Source organism: Aethalodelphis obliquidens, unplaced genomic scaffold (assembly GCF_003676395.1).
Source record: "Aethalodelphis obliquidens isolate GAN/ISIS:26980383/991018 unplaced genomic scaffold, ASM367639v1 scaffold9, whole genome shotgun sequence".
In the NCBI taxonomy this organism is placed as follows: domain Eukaryota; kingdom Metazoa; phylum Chordata; class Mammalia; order Artiodactyla; family Delphinidae; genus Aethalodelphis; species Aethalodelphis obliquidens.
Genome location: NW_020837953.1, coordinates 3,052,050 through 3,066,846, shown reverse-complemented (window position 1 = coordinate 3,066,846; position 14,797 = coordinate 3,052,050). Strand labels below are relative to the sequence as shown.

Here is a 14,797-nt window from a genome sequence, read left to right as displayed (position 1 = left end):
GGCGGAGAGGGGAGGCAAGGCTGGGCGAGTGAAGGGCGAGGCTGGCTGGTCCCACACCATGGAGGCTGGGCAGCTGGAGCATGCGGTCCCTCTCGGTGACTTGGGGCAAGTACTAGCTCTCTGTGCAGAGGGAGCTCTGACAGGCTAACGCAATCCAGATGTGCACCAGAGCGAGCAGAACCTATTACAGAGTGTTGTGAAACGGCCCAGGGGAGGTAAATAAGCAAAAACAGGCCAGTTGCCTAGCAGCATGTACAACCAAACAAGCCCCAGCTCAGTTGGCATTGGCAGAGGCGGGACTGCTCTCTGCAGTGGGGAAGAAAGAACAGGGAGGGTTTGAGCCTGATGGGGGCCTGCTCCCCAGCGGCCCCGCCCCACTCCCAACAGGCAGCTCCTGCTCTCAGGGGGGCCTTTGCACCCAGCCAGCCCCTGGCTGGGGAACTGAGGGCTGGGGAACTGAGATGAGGGAGGGACTGGGCCCACTGCTAAGAGCTGTGCTCTGGTGTGTCCACCAGGCCAGGGAAGAGGGGGACCACAGCTACAAAGATCTATTAAAGCTGCGCTGTGAGGGCTTCCTTGGTGGCACAGTGCTTGAGAGTCTGCCTGCCGATGCAGGGGACACGGGTTCGTGCCCCGGTCCAGGAAGATCCCACATGCTGCGGAGCGGCTGGGCCCGTGAGCCATGGCCGCTGAGCCTGCGCGTCCGGAACCTGTGCTCCGCAACGGGAGAGGCCACAACAGTGAGAGGCCCGCGTACAAAAAAAAAAAAAAAAAAAAAGCTGTGCGCTGTGTGCCCACCCGTGCTTTACACGCCATATATTTCTTGAGTATCTACTTTGTCCCAGGCACCACGACTGACCCCAGGGATAGACAAAAAGGAACAAAGAGACACCCTGCTCTCCACCTATGGGAGGAGACATTGAATGAGGAATCACATAATCAAATGCACGATTATAAATTGTGATAAGGACTATGAAGGAAGAGAAGCACGAGACCATGAAAGAGAGGGAAGGCCTCTCTTAGGAGGACAAATTGAGACTTAAAGGATAAGTAGGTGTTAACCAGGTGAAAAGAGGGGAAAGGGAATCCCAGGAGGCTGGAACAGCAGGTGAGAGATCCCTGAGGCAGGAGAGAGCCTCTGCTTAGGAGGCAATGATAGAAGGGAGAGTGGGCCTGCAGAGGAGTCTGGAAAGGGGTGGTGAGTGGAGATGTAGGCAAGGGCCAGATCACAAAGGCCCTTACGTGATAAGGATGGGTGTTTAATTCTAAGTGCGGTGAGAAACACTTGGCATTTATTTGTTGATAACCTTGGGGAGAAGCTCTAATGATCAGATTTATGGTTTTAAAAGATTATTCCTGGGTACCACATGGCAATTCTGAAAGGGAACAAGAGAGGGGATGAGAAGGCCCGTTAGGAGGCTCCTGCAATAATCCCAGCAAAAATGTCAACAGCTTGGATTGAGGGCAGGAGAGCGGGAGATGAAGCAGCAAAGAAATTCAAGGTCTGTTTTCCATTGACTCCAATATTACAAGTCAGGTATTATTACCTCACTTATAAAGGTTGTGTAATTTGCCCAGGTCACACACAACTCCCTTGGAGGGGCAGTTCATAAAGGACAGATGTGGACTTGGAACCCAGATCTTCCGGACTCCTAAGCCCTTAATCCGTTCATAACCCTGCACCACCAAGACTGGTTTTCGCCAATGACCTGCTAAGGATGCAGAGCTGAAGATGGTTGGCTCTGGGCAAGTGAGAGGGGGAGAGTCACAGTGGCAAGGGAGGGTACGTGTGTATGATGTCTGTGTGTGTATGTGTGTGTGTGAGTGAGAGAGAGAGAAAAGTGGGGGAGGGGGGGATGACGAGGCTGATAAGGAGGAGAAAGAGGAGAGGGCAGCAGGCAGAAGTGCTTGCACAGCTTCCCAGCGCATTTCCTGCCTCTGTGTGGCAGCTTTGCAAGGCATCTCTGGCTACTGTCAATTAGATTTTTCCAGGCCAGTGTTTGCTTATCCCCAGCAATGATGGAGACACACATCCCTTCCTTACAGGATGGTGGAGGCAGCTTCCGCAGCTCAGCAACAAGCTGGTGTGGGAGTCAGGAGTTGGTGGTTACTTCATGGGTCCAGGCTTGGATCCCAGCTCTGCCTATGACCTTGGGCTAATTTCTGAACATTTTTCCACTTTCAGTTTGCTAATCTGCAGGATGGAAATAGTAATACCTGCGTTGTAAGGTTGGTATATTTAAGGAGATATTGATGCTTAACTTAGTGCCTACCACAGAAGAAGCACTCAATAAAAAGTGTCCATTTTTATCATGGTAGCTGAAGACCCTTGTCAGAATTAAACGAGGTCTGTACTCCACATCTACAGTGGACATCTCCCACTGCCATGTTCTGCTGTTCAGAAGAGCACTGGCCTCGGAGTTGGGAGACCTGAGCTCTCCTGCTGGCTCTGCTGCTGAATTGCTGTGTGACTTTGGGTGAGAGCCTCTCCTCTCTGAGCTTCAGGTGTTCTCACCTATAAAATAAGGGGGTTGTACAGGTAGTATTCTAAGCCAGGGCCTAGAAAAAAGACCGTGCTATTTACTTGGGGCTGCTCTGGTGATGAAATGGAGGAGCAAGACCCAGAGGATAACCTCAACATAAATGTTTTGATTAAATGTGGATTTTTTTTTTCCCCTGAATGCTCTTTAACATCCCCAAAGAGTCTGCAGTTTGGGTAAATCTGTCCTACACAATAGGGTTGCCTATAGCCCCCCATGTGGGTCCTCTGGTCTCTTGTTCTACTTCTATTTCTTCCACTCAGAGACAGTTCATCAACCACAAGATTGTAGGATATCTTTCCAGCTTTCAAAATTCCTTTCAGCTTTCACAGTGTTGGAGAAAGAAAAAAAAAAGCAAAAGTGGAGTGCTAGAGTGAGCCCCATGGTGCTGGGTTGGAGTTGGAGACATCAGCATAAACGCTCGTTTAAGTTAATGAATATACACATGGAAAGAGATGCATGTACATGTAGGTTAGTAGACATACATATTTTCCTAGCTCTGTCTACTAAAAGGGCCCAGAAGCAATGATACTCGAAGAGCAGCAAGCTCAACTTAAATGACCAGGGCTTGGTTTCTAAATACCATTCTCCAATAAAAGAAATCAGGATTCCTTGGAGAAACACAAGATGAGCCTAGAGTATCATATATTAGCAAAAAAAAAAAAAAAAAAAAAAAATGTGTTCAAAACTAAGCCAAAAAAGGATGGGGAATGTCAAAAGGACCCATGAACCAACCTGAAAAGAGCTCCCAGTGACCAAGGCTAGAACAATTTGAAGAACAAAATAAAAATTGTATTAAATCGTACCCAAAGAATAAACTGTATTGTATTGAACACAAATAATAAAATAAATACCCATGAATCCATATTGATATAGATAAATGATTAATTGAATAAATAAGTTGGGGGGAAAGGATCAATCTTCTTTACAGACCATTTCCCATAATGAGTGTAAAAGAAATGAGGGAAATAGAAAATCACCATGAGAACAGCACAGTAATAATTGCCTCAGGTAAGATCCACTGAGGAAGGCTAAAATGAATGGATGAAACCTTAAGGAGAAACAAGATATTTTGCACAGCCTCAAACTATTTTCCCCTAAATATGTATTCATACTGTGGCGATTTTAACATATGTCCTAAATTCCGTGATACTCCTCTCTCCAGAGGTGGAACTTAATTCCCTGCCCTTGAGTGTGCGTTAGACTTAGTGACTCACTCAATTCTAGTGACTAGAGTATAGGAGGAAAAAAAGAGCAGCTTTGCAGTAGAGAAACCTGGCAGACACCACCTTATATAAGTGTTCTAGGTTAGCATTACCAGGGATAAGTCATGTTGATATGGGGTACCCACTGACAGGACGTGATGAGGTGGCAAATCATTTATGTGTATTCTTCCTTCAGATCCATAACCTCAGTCTAATCCTGAGAGAAACACCAAACAAACTGAAAATCATTCCGCAAAATCTTATCTTTCTTGATCAGTATCAAGATCAAGGTTATGAAAGACAGAGAAACTGTCACAGGTTGGAAGAGACTAAGGAGCGTGGAATGGTAGATTGGATCCTGGAACAGAAATGAGGACGTAGGAGGAAAAAACTAGAGAAATCTGAATCACATCTATAGTCTAGTTAATACTAATGGACCAGTGTTAATTTCTTAGAGTTGACAAACGTACCTTGGTTATGTAAGATGTAACATCAGGGGAAGCTGGGTGAAGGGTACATGGGAATCTGTACCATCTTTGTAACTTTTCTGTAAATCTAAAATTGTTCCAAAACAAAAAGTAAAAACAAAAACACAAAACCGTTTAGAGTGTAAACTCTTCTAGGGGAAAGGTCATAATGTATATTTTTCTCTATCTTCTCAGAGTTCCTAGCAGCGTCAAATATTCTCAAGGAATTCTTGTAGAAAAGACTCTTTGGGAGGACAGAGTGTGTCCTAATCATAGCTGTATCCTCAGCATTAACTAGTGCTGGCATGTGTGAGGTGAACGTGGCTCTGGGAGCCTGGAGAATGGGGTGCCAATTCAGGCTTCACAGTAAATGACTCTGTACACCTTAGCCAGCTCACTTCATCTGAGTCATATTTCTTTACCTAGGAAATGGGGATAAAAGTACTACTTGCCTTATAGGGTTATGAGGATTAAATGAGACAATGTATTGCGGGGAAAAGCTTTATAAATTGCAAAGCCCTGTGTAAATATTCATTGTTATATCGACACACAGATGCTGATCAATCAGAAGTTCCACCTGAAAGGATCGGTGATTCCCCAGCTCTCCTCCTATGACACACCTATGCACAGAGTCAGGGCTGCAGCCTTCCCTTCCAGTGCTCACCTAATCCAGCTACCTGTCCATACACATCCTGGATAAGTTAAGCACGTGAAAAGGTTCAGCCCTCTTTTCCTAACATGGAAACTACCATCTTCATTCTCTGCTCGCTTCTGTTCATGTGCTGGCAAAGAGAAATGAGGAAATCCTGGTTGTTCCACAGCATCTAAGCCTTCGTAAAACTATAAAACTCTACAAAGTCGTAATATGGTGAGTAATAAAAATAATAATGTCTACCATTTATGCTGGGGTTCTAAGGGTTATATGTGAACTAGTTTAATATTTCCAAGATTTTAGCCATTTTTCCTCCGTCTTACTTATTTCTGCCAGATATGAGTATCATTATCATCTCCAATCTGCTTTAACAGGATTCAGTGTATATTCAGTGAGCGCTGTAAGTCTATGTTAGTTTATTTTATTCTATACCCTGGGATGTCTTGTTGCCCTAAGGAGGAAGACACACTCTGGGGGTATTTAGTCAGCATTTAGTCAGAGGTGTTTAATTAAGAGGTCACACTTCAGAGACAACATTTCAGTTATATTTCACTCCATTTAATGCCAAAAGTTTTGTTAATTAACATAACAGATGTTAGAAATAGGTTTTTATTGATAAAATTAATGAGTTTAAAGATATGCAGTTGGCTAAAATATTATGGAAGCAGTGATCACTTTTGTATGAATAGTACACAGGAATCTAGTGGGCTCTTTACTTTTCACTCTTTGGAAGCGTGGATGAGGCTTGATTCTAAAACACTTTGAGTACAGCTACTGATGTAGAGCATTCTGATTGTCTGTCACTATGGAGGCCAAGAAAATGGGCTTCTCAGATCACTGACTGCATGAAGCCTAAGAGCCCTCACCTCTGGGCTCTGCAATCCATCACTGCATTAACACCTGAGCCATGCTCCCACCTACAGCTCCCAGCCCATGACGGCGCACACCAGGAATACTAAGATAGGCTGGTTGTGAGGAGATGATAGATGAGTACCATTGGCTCAGGACTCCCAACAACTTTGCCAAACTTCCCTTGGGACTGCCCTATCATCTAAGACACTTCCACGCAACTTTCCTTCCTTCATTTTCCCTCCTTCATTTAGGGTCAGACCAGCATCAGTGTCTAACACTTTCCTCCCAGGATCCCCCAGCTCCTTCCCTAGGAGCTTTTCTCTCACACATTTAAATTTACCTAATAAATCATCACACATTTAAAACTGGACAGCTACATGTAAAAGAATGAAATTAGAACACTCCCTAACACCATGCACAAAAATAAACTCAAAATGGATTAAAGACCTAAATGTAAGGCCAGACACTATAAAACTCTTAGAGGAAAACATAGGCAGAACACTTTATGACATAAATCACAGCAAGATCCTTTTTGACCCACCTCCTAGAGAAATGGAAATAAAAACAAAAATAAAAAAATGGGACCTAATGAAACTTCAAAGCTTTTGCACAGCAAAGGAAAACATAAACAAGACGAAAAGACAACCCACAGAATGAGGGAAAATATTTGCAAACAAAGCAAAGGACAAAGGATTAATCTCCCAGATTTACAAGCAGCTCATGCAACTCAATATCAAAAAAACAAAAACCCAATCCAAAAATGGGCAGAAGACCTGAATAGACATTTCTCCAAAGAAGATATACAGACTGCCAACAAACACATGAAACGATGCTCAACATCACTAATCATTAGAGAAATGCAAATCAAAACTACAATGAGGTGTCACATCACACCAGTCGGAATGGCCATCATCAAAAAATCTACAAACAATAAATGCTCAAGAGGGTGTAGAGAAAAGGGAACCCTTTGCATTGTTGGTGGGTATGTAAATTGATACGGCCACTATGGAGAACAGTATGGAGGTTCCTTAAAAATCTAAAAATAGAACTACTATATGATCCAGCAATCCCACTCTTTGGTATATATCCAGAAAAGGTGAAAACTCTAATTCTGATGAAACTAGGGGCAGGACAGGAATAAAGACGTAGATGTAGATAATGGACTTGAGGACATGGGGAGAGGGAAGGGTAAGCTGGGATGAAGTGAGAGAGTAGCATTGACATATATACACTACCAAATGTAAAATAGATAGCTAGTGGGAAGTAGCTGCATAGCACAGGGAGATCAGCTCGGTGCTTTGTGACCACCTAGAGGGGTGGGATAGGGATGGTGGGAGGGAGACGCAAAAGGGAGGAGATATGGGGATACAGTTATATGTATAGCTGGTTCACTTTGTTATACAGCAGAAACTAACACATTGTAAAGCAATTATACTCCAATAAAGATGCTAAATAGATAAATAAATAAATCCACTTTGTGTCCCCTTCTCAGAGGACCCAGAACAGCATAAGTGGCACTGAGAGTGCTCTGAAGAAACAGACAGTAAAGTTGGGAGTTGAGATGGGCTCATCCCCCACATGGCAGGAGAAGGGGACAGAGGCATGGTTGCTAGGTGAGGCACAGATGGTCCCTGGAATCAAGTGGTGGTCTCACTAAAAAGATTTCATCAGTGGTGACCCGAAAAAATGTCCTGGTGGAGGGGAATGCTGTGGCAGGTTCAGTGATGTAAACATTTGAAAAACAAGGGAGCACAAGGCCTAAAAGACTAGGGAGTTGGCTGGTTACTCCTAAGTTGCATTAACACCCAAAAGAAGGATAATGAGAGAGTGGGAGTATTTAACAAGCAATTAGTGCCCAAGTATGAGAGTCAGCAGGCCTCTATGGCAGCCTGCACAGAGGCCCTCATCACCTGTGACTGAAGGGCAACTCCAATCAAAGGGCATGCTGAAGCCTTAACTGTGAGAACTGAAGAGCTCCAGAGATGTTTGAATGCTTAGTCAAGGAAGATCTGTTACTTGAAGGACAGAGTCCTGGGACAGAAAACCTGGGACCCTGAAATACAGGACAGGGACATCTGGATGGGTCCCCCTGAAGATGTTGACTCTGCTGACTTCCAAGCCAATATCTAGGGTTAAATATCCACATAACTCAGCTGGAGGTATGCTGGGTCTAGTAAGAGAGGAAAGAGACCACACACTTAAAAAGTTGCAACAGGAGCCAAGGGACTACCCCTGAGATTGGATTTTGAGGATGCTTGATCAAGGAAGCCAGAAAGCAAGACTGGATAAGCAAGAATTCATTGACTTGGGGGCACATTCTGGGGACATGGGACTTAACGTTCCAGGAAGGACACAAGGATGAGGCAAACTCACCCCAGGAACGAATGGCTGTTGAGAAGCCTGGAAAAATGATGGTCAACTCTCAGGGAAGTGGAACTGCCAGAAGCGTCCTGGCAAACGGTAGAGGAAGGAGTAGAGGGGCTGAGAGATGAGGCACGCTGGGATTACCACAATATATAAGGCCAGAAGCTCCACCTGAAGACACGCTATTCCCCAAGGCCAGCAGGAGTGCACTGGTGAGAGGAGCACAGCATTGCTAAGTTCAGAGGTGGCCTCCTCTGCAGGCCAGGGATAATTGCCGAGAGGCCATCACAGAGGTGGGCTCTGTGATAGCCCCAGGGGATGATGTCCCACCCACCCAAATAATGGAGGTCCGGTGGTGGTCCTTAACTACCAGAAGCCAGGACACCACAATTACTGCAATGACTAACAAGGTCAGAGAGGTAACCAAGGGAGATGGACCCACAGGGAGCTGAGGAGATGGTTAATAGCACGTGATGTCCGAAGGGGAAAATAGATGAACAGTTAGCAAGGGTGATGCTTAATATCTATTACCAAGAAAACAAGCATGGAGGGGCAGGAGGTTGAGGGCTGTCACCCTCATAAAAAGCCATGAGCCTCGTTCAGTTCCATACCTGAGCCAATTTTCAGATCCGGAACTCACTGGTGCAGAAGTGGCTGGGTCCCTCGGAGGAAACACCCTGTAGCACCATGACAAGCACATACTGTGATGCTCTCCCCAGTCCCTTCCTAAATGGACCTATGACAATTTACCTGGGTGACTATTCTGGGGAAAGGGGGAATATCAGGATTGGGGGGATTATTGGTTACAGGGTCTGAGTTAATATCAATATCCAGAGGTCTAAAGTGTCATCACAGTCCCCCTGTTAGAGTGGGGGCCTGTGGGCAGGGCCAGATTCTTGCACTGGCCATGTGACCAGTGTAGCCATATAAAGTCATACTCAGAAGGGCCTGCACACAGGGTTAATGCTCTACGATTGCTGCCTTGAAACTCTTAATAATTTAACTTTGAATTTGTTTCGTTAAATGAAGGCCAATGGGACTGTGGACCCCAGCACGACCCCCACTCACCACTGCCTCCTCAGGACAAGTCCTGTGCCACCTGCTTCCCTGCTTGCTTGCCCTCCGGGGCCCACCCAGCCTTCCCCTCCATGTCCTGCAATCACTGCTGTCCTCCAACCTGAGAAAGAACTGAGCGTGGGCAGAGGAAAGGTCAGCTCTCAGCATCACATAGCATCTCAGGGCAGGGCATGGAAGCAGCTGTCGCTGTCTTGGGCTGGACGTACCATAGTATACCTGGTGGGTGACAGGCCAGAGGTGTGTCTTGACAGAGCCAGGCCTCTTGCTCACCCCTGATCTTGGTACCAACCGTGTCCTGGGGCAAAGGTTTAAAGATCCTTGGGGGTTGCTTCTCTGCCATGAGCTGGGGTGGCAGGCCTTGAGAAGTTAAGACACCAATTCAACCTCCTCACACCCTGCCCCTTATCAGGACGTGGTGCGTCAATCCATGGCTGGCAAGAGGGAGAACCCTGCGCCATCAGGCTAGAGTGAGGCAGTGTGCGTCCTGCTTTCAAGAATGGCTTGGCTCTCCATACCCGCAAAACCTGTATCGTCTGGCTCCATGTCTGGGGGGGATCCTTTTTCTCTCCTTCTAACCTTCCTGAGTCTGGCTTATATTTGCCTCTTGTGGCCATCTTGAAGCACCCTTAGGGATAAGCTATGAGATACAAATGAGTAATTTTGGTGATTCCCTGATATTTGCATTGAAAGCTGGCATGATGAATGGTAAAATTAATGCTAATCATTTCAAATTTTTATTTACTTACATTAAATAGCAAAGAAAAACACCAGGACAAATTGAGAGACAACACACAGAAGAAAGGAAAACCTTTATATGTACCACGAATGGCACTTTTTTTTCTGATCTTTGAACAGGGGGCCCTGCATTTTCATCTTCACTGGGTCTGCAAATTGTGTAGCCAGCCCTGCCTACAGGAGACGGGTAATAAATGAAATTCTGTCTAACGTCTGGCTCATAGTAAGCTCATAAGGAAGTTTTGGCAATTGGAGTAATCCCACATTAGCTCCTTGGATTTTGAGGTAAGGGCTATCATGGCAGGAAGAAGAAGAGAATGACTCTGAAACTGTTCCTCACCTCAGCCAAGATAGTAAATCAAAAGCAATCACGTCCTGGGGAAGCGGAGGATTAGACTCCCCATTAAACATTTAAAAACTGTAGAAGTGGGGCTTCCCTGGTGGCGCAGTGGTTGAGAGTCCGCCTGCCGATGCAGGGGACGCGGGTTCGTGCCCCGGTCCGGGAAGATCCCACATGCCGTGGAGCGGCTGGGCCCGCGAGCCATGGCCGCTGAGCCTGCGCGTCCGGAGCCTGTGCTCCGCAACGGGAGAGGCCACAACAGTGAGAGGCCCGCGTACCGCAAAAAAAAAAAAAAAAAAAAATTGTAGAAGTGGTGGTCCCGTATAACTCATCAGTCTAGACCCTGTAGAGAGCTGATAGATCCTGGAGACTGAATGCTACTGTAGACTTCATAAGTAGCAGCCCTGAGTGCAGCAGCTGTGCCAGATGTGGCGTCCCTCCTAGAACTAATAAGACCTCAGGAATATGGTATGCCACCATCAGTTTGGTGAATGCAATCTTTTTCATTTCAACTTAAAAAGAGAATCAGAAACAATTTGCATTCACATGGGACAGATAATAATATTCATTTTCTCAGGACTATGTTAATTCTCCTGGCCTCTGTTCTAATATAACCTGAGAGACAGGACACTGGTCCATTACATCAATCTTATCATGTTGGTTGGATACGATGTACAAGCAGTGGCTAGTGGGCTGGAGACCTTTAAGACATGTGTGCTCCAGAGAGAGGAGGAGATCAATCCTACAAAGATTCAGGGATCTGTCATTTCAGTGAAGTTTTTAGACATCTAGTGGTCCAGGGCATGTTTGGCATAGTCCCTCCAAAGTATAAGACAAATTGCTGCATTTTGCATCTACTACTACTACTCAGGAGCGGCAATGATATCTAACTGACCCTGCACCTAGGCATCTTTCCCTCAAGACCTGAAGTTTAGGGCTGAAGCATCTGACACTGGTGAGTTGCTCATGATCTAGTGTGGAACATTCTCATCAATAAGGTATCTATTTTAGGGACAGCTGGACCTGGGGTCTTTGTTCATAATAAGCAGCAGCATCTGGGCCCTGACCTTCATCCTGTTTAACCCAGAATGCTGACATGCATGCACCACAGTGTGGGAAAGATGCTGGGAAACCCTGTTCTAGTTGCCTGGGGTGGAGGAAGTAAAAATCTTTCTTTTTGGAGACAAAGCCATTCTCCTATTCCACTATGAAAAGAATTTTCTGACGTTAGGCAGCCAGAAAATGCCTGCTCAACTAAGACAGTTATTAATTCAATAGCTCTTATTTTTTAAACACCTTCTATGTGCTCAATGTTTGGTCTCTCTAAATAAACCAGGCCCCTCTGATTAATATGCACTAGGAATGGTTAAACCATCTCCTGAATAATTTGGACTATTGTGGGCATGATGTTTCTTCTTTCTGTCATTTCTGGTAATTTTCACTTTGTGGCTCCCGGTTTTTTTGTTTGTTTGGTTGGTTTTTGTTTGTTTGTTTGTTTGTTGTTTTTCTTGCTCCCATTTTTTTAAACCAAATTTAGATGGAGAATTTATTTGAATAATTCCCTGTGCAGATATATGACCTTCCTTCAGAATCCCGGAACCTGCATGTGATTCTCCCACTGGAAAATGTTATAATATTCACAGTGAAGTTTCTCCTACCCTGTTACCTCCAACATCATATCATCTGACAGAACATATAGCCCCAGGGGCAATGCTGATTGAACCACAGCCCAGATCTCCTGAGAAGCTCTGTCCCATTTAAAATCGACACCCTCACAGCAAGATCCTTCTCAACCCACCTCCTAGAGTAATGGAAATAAAAACAAAAATAAACAAATGGGACCTAATGAAACTTCAAAGCTTTTGCACAGCAAAGAAAACCATAAACAAGACCAAAAGACAACCCTCAGAATGGGAGAAAATACTTGCAAATGAAGCAACTGACAAAGGATTCATCTCCAAAATTTACAAGCAGCTCATGCAGCTTAATAACAACAAAACAAACAACCCAATCCAAAAATGGGCAGAAGACCTAAATAGACACTTCTCCAAAGAAGATATACAGACTGCCAACAAACACATGAAAGAATGCTCAACGTCATTAACCATTAGAGAAATGCAAATCAAAACTACAATGAGATACCATCTCATGCCAGTCAGAATGGCCATCATCAAAAAATCTAGAAACAATAAATGCTCGAGAGGGTGTGGAGAAAAGGGAACCCTCTTGTACTGCTGGTGAGAATGTGAATTGATACATCTGCTATGGAGAACAGTATGGAGGTTCCTTAAAAAACTAAAAATAGAACTACCATATGACCCAGCAATCCCACTACTGGGCATATACCCTGAGAAAACCATAATTCAAAGAGTCATGTACCACAATGTTCATTGCAGCTCTATTTACAATAGCCAGCACAGGAAGCAACCTAAGTGTCCATCAACAGATGAATGGACAAAGAAGATGTGGCACATATATACAATGGAATATTACTCAGCCATAAAAAGAAACGAAATTGAGTTATTTGTAGTGAGGTGGATGGACCTAGAGTCTGTCACACAGAGTGAAGTAAGTCAGAAAGAGAAAAACAAATACCGTATGCTAACACATATATATGGAATCTAAAAAAAAAAAAAACATGGTTATGAAGAACGTAGGGACAGGACAGGAATAAAGATGCAGATGTAGAGAATGGACTTGAGGACAGGAAGGGAGAAGGGTAAGCTGGGACTAAGTGAGAGAGTGTAATGGACATATATACACTACCAAATGTAAAATAGATAGCTAGCGGGAAGCAGCCGCATAGCACAGGGAGATCAGCTCAGTGCTTTGTGACCACCTAGAGGGGTGGGATAGGGAGGGTAGGAGGGAGACGCAAGAGGGAGGAGATATGGGGATATATGTATATGTATAGTTGATTCACTTTGTTATAAAGCAGAAACTAACACACCATTGTAAGGTAATTATACTCCAATAAAGATGTAAAAAATATATATATATATATATAATAAAATCGACAGCCTTCTGTGTCACCCAGTATACAAGCCAGAGCAGTATTCTTCTGTGTGGGATGTGTTGCCTCAAGAGCCCAAGGCAGCCTATCTGGTGCCACACTCTGGACATCCTTTGGGGAGATAGTGAGTTTCCAGCAGAGGCTGTCAGGATGATAGCCAATTTTCAGTGATGACAGCAGCAGCACCAATATCCTAAATAGATTGTTCTTATACTAGCATTGGGCCCTCCCTTATTTCCAAGTCTCATCCTTTTGCCTCCCATGAATACCATGAGCTAGGCACAAGGTCACCTAGCACATACAGTGCCATTGTATGAATTTCTTTAAGGCATACCTCTCTTAAGAGATCATTAGAAAGAAGCAAACATCCCTCCAAGCTGAACATAGAAACTCTCCCTCATCCAGGTGCCTTCCTTACAGGACACAAGCTCCACAATTCTACTTGGTAGCATTAGCTATGCAAATATCATTCCAATATATTTCTTTTCTACCTAATTTAACATGAATTGGTTTCTCTTTGTGACAGACATTGCTATGTATTCACCAAACCTCACTTCCTTTTCCTCCTGGGCACACAGCCAACTAGACTACATTTCCCAGCATTCCTTGCAGTTCTGTGGGTCCACATGACTGACTTCTGGCCAACAGAGTATGGAAAGTAGTGATGTACTTCCAGGGCTAGCCCATAAAAATCTCTCACATCATCCGCTATTCTCTCTTTTCCCAGCTGTTCCACTGAAGTCACCTAGAAGAGGGCAGAGCCACGAGATGGGAGAAGCCTGGGCTCTGATTCTTAAATGAGTATGAAGAGCAAATTCCCTCCCCTCTCCATATGCAAATAAATGAACTTGTATAATGTCAAAGTACTGGTAGTTTATGTTTGCCTGTTAAAGAAGTTAATTTACCATGACAAATACACTATTTGCAAACAAGAATCCTGATTACTCTTGGTCTCCCTAGGTCACTAAATTTTAAGTTTTTTAAAAATGAGAACTAGAGTTTGAAATGTATCTTTTACTTATCTAATATATAGTCCAGGATATGCCCATAGGTAAATTAGAGCCAGAATGTTCTTTAGAAATATGTAGTTCAATTCTCCGTGTCCCAGTTTCCTTTCCACCAGCACACTTTTCACAAAAAAAAAGCAAAACCAAAGTTTGGAGAAAGCGAAATAGTAGGAACTAAATGAATACTCAACAGAATACAATTATGTATAACTGCTGATTCTTAGTCCAGTTTTCCATATTCACTTATTCAGGAAATAAATTTGGAAAAAAATGTTTCCTTTTGTCCTTCCATAGTTTCTCAATAAAAGGAACTGTTTTAGTCATCTATTGCTATGTAACAAGCTATCCCAAAACTTAGTCACTCAACACAGCACACATTTATTATTGTAATTCTGTGGGACTGGAATCTTTGTGTGGTTTAACTGGGTGCCTCTAGCTAAGGTCTCTCATGAAGTTGTAGTCAAATGGTCAGCTGAGGCTACAGTCTCAGTTGGGGGCTAGACTCGAGAGGAGGGGTATCTTCTTCTAAGCCCACTTGTGTTTGC

The 14,797-nt window shown here is 44.2% G+C and overlaps 2 long non-coding RNA genes across 2 annotated transcripts; both read left to right on the top strand.

The window, feature by feature from the left end:
- Window positions 1–4,926: 4,926 nt before the first annotated feature.
- On the top strand, window positions 4,927–14,527 carry LOC113621511 (uncharacterized). The gene is made up of 2 exons (XR_003433199.1): window positions 4,927–5,080; window positions 13,973–14,527. It is a non-coding gene; the product is annotated as an uncharacterized LOC113621511 (long non-coding RNA).
- On the top strand, window positions 7,336–10,102 carry LOC113621512 (uncharacterized). Its single transcript, XR_003433200.1, has 2 exons — window positions 7,336–9,289; window positions 9,913–10,102. It is a non-coding gene; the product is annotated as an uncharacterized LOC113621512 (long non-coding RNA).
- Window positions 14,528–14,797: the final 270 nt, after the last annotated feature.